At 38.8% G+C, this 2,500-nt stretch overlaps 1 protein-coding gene across 1 annotated transcript in view; it reads right to left on the bottom strand.

Moving 5' to 3' along the window:
* LOC143020820 (uncharacterized) overlaps positions 1-2,500 on the bottom strand; it is a 125,363-nt gene that overhangs the window by 113,006 nt on the left and 9,857 nt on the right. The window lies entirely within an intron of this gene.

Raw genomic sequence — 2,500 nt, forward strand, 5'->3', positions numbered from 1 at the left:
CAAGCCGCATATTATGAGGATTAGAGGGAGGGAAGCGAGAGAGGAGAAGAAGCTGTTGACACTCTCCTCCGCGCATACCATAAACACGTTGGCGAGTGTAGATAATCGCCCGGGGGGAGCACAACCAGCTCAACGGACCAGCTGAGTCGCTTAATGAAATCCGCGAACTATGGCATGCAGCGGCGGCGGCGCTAAGTGAAGGTGGTACACTGCGAATGGACGACCCGAACATTCCAGACCCAAACTGCATTAAGTCACTTTAGTCCAACATCTTAGCCTCATTCGCGAGGGAGGGAGGGTGGTGGTGGTGATGGTCGTCCCGACGACGTTCTGGGCAACGCCACCGGCCGCTTCTGGCCACATTTTGATTGTTTCATCGTCTCGTCAGTTGCCTAACGCTAGATGATTTTATTTAGTTGGAGAAACTTGTCGCTTTCTTAGACTCAACAGAGATCCTCCAAATCAGCTATGTTGTGGTCATGCTTGTGTACTGCCAGAACCGATGGTGTGTGAGTGTGTGTGTGTATTTACCTAGTTGTATTTTGCGGGAAGGTGTGTGTGTATTTGTGTGTGTATGTGTGTGTGTGTGTGTGTGTGTGTGTGTGTGTGTGTGTGTGTGTGTGTGTGTGTGTGTACTTTATGACTTGCTGTTCTTGAGCCTCTTGGAGAAGACGTTCCACCACTAAATCTAATCACAAAAGACCCACAAACATCCACTTACTTGGTTCGTGGTTCCACTTGTGACCCTTTGTGGTTCCTTGGTTCATGATACACACGGTGAGAATAACTGGATATATGTATGATTGTCAGTGAGAATCGTTTTTACAAAGTATTTACAAAAAATAAACACGTTACGCGTGCAGATGCGTGGTAATCGCTATATAGTTTTTACGACGTCACGATTGTTTTCCTTCAATATCTATCACTTATTTTTTGAAGCCCTCGGCACTCAGGGGATGAAGGAAATCGCCTGGCGACAACCGAAATGAAATGAAAAGTGACGTCGTAGCAAAAAAAAAAAAAAAATCTTCCTTCGTCCCAGTAGACTTAGATTTATTTTCAGTATACACCAACATTTTACAAGCAATTCAAACCAATAACCAATACAAATGACATTATCAACAACTGTAAGGAATATAGACTGAGCCACAGGTAATATTATACTAAGGATTACTAAAAAATTCCCAATAAGGTGCTTATTTCCATTATACATAGATGGCAGCACTGATTTCTTCCGCCATTTATCATTAAAACATAACGTAATACCACTTATACCATAACGATATCAATGGAAAGTTCATTCCATAGGTTACGGTGCTGAACGAAAAATGTGAAAATCCTATTCACTAAATAATAATGATAATAATAACAGTGATAATGATAATTACTATCATTATTATTATTATTATTATTATTATTATTATTATTATTATTATTATTATTATCATTATTACTATTATTATTATTATTATTATTATTATTATTATTATTATTATTATTATTATTATTATTATTATCATCATCATCATTACTGTTTACACTCCCTTTCAATTCGCAAGCAGACCGGTAAGGACCAATATATATACTCCTGTGTGTGTCTATATATATACATATATATATATATATATATATATATATGTATATGTATGTATAATATATATATATATATATATATATATATGTATATATATATATGTATATGTATATATATAATATATATATACTGTATATATTATATATACATGTGTATACATAAATGTATATATATATATATATATATATATATTGTACCTTTTGTTTTCATGTTCCTATGCTTCCACTCACAGCAGACATGATGTTCACAATTGTATTTTGCGAATGAATGGACATGATTAATGCATAATTTCGGACCTTATTTTTTATTCTTTTTTTATTTTTATTTATCAGGTATAGAACCTGTTTACCTACCCAATCATGGTATGTGTCATGCCCGCCGGGATGAATGAGCAAGCGTGGTGGGGCTTGGTCTCTGGATTGTATGAAGAAGCAGAAAAAGTCACATTTTGTGGTGACGCCGTGAGGGTTTTGCAGGTCTCCACTGTGTGTGTGTGTGTGTGTGTGTGTGTGTGTGTGTGTGTGTGTATGTGTGTAATTCACCATGGTCTTTGGATCACGTGTTGGACTCGTGACCAACAGCTATTTCCTTTGCGGAAGAGAGCTCAGAGCTCGTATGACCGATCTATGGGTAATGCTGTGACCTTACACGCATACACACACCCAACTCTTCGCCCACGAGAGTTGGAGTAACGACTCGAAGCGCAGCGATACTGAAATAATTTCAGCCCTGGACAGGATTCGAACTCGGACCGCCGTAGTGACAGTCGGAGACTCTAGCATCCGCGCCACCGTGTGTGTATTCACTTGGTCTTTGGATCACGTGTTCGACTCGTGATCGACAGCTATTTCCCTCCTGGAAGAGAGCTCAGAGCTCGTAGGTCCGATCTATGGGTAATGCTATGAC

This window comes from Oratosquilla oratoria, chromosome 3 (genome assembly GCF_046742065.1).
Source record: "Oratosquilla oratoria isolate Oo_2021 chromosome 3, ASM4674206v1, whole genome shotgun sequence".
Lineage (NCBI taxonomy): Eukaryota > Metazoa > Arthropoda > Malacostraca > Stomatopoda > Squillidae > Oratosquilla > Oratosquilla oratoria.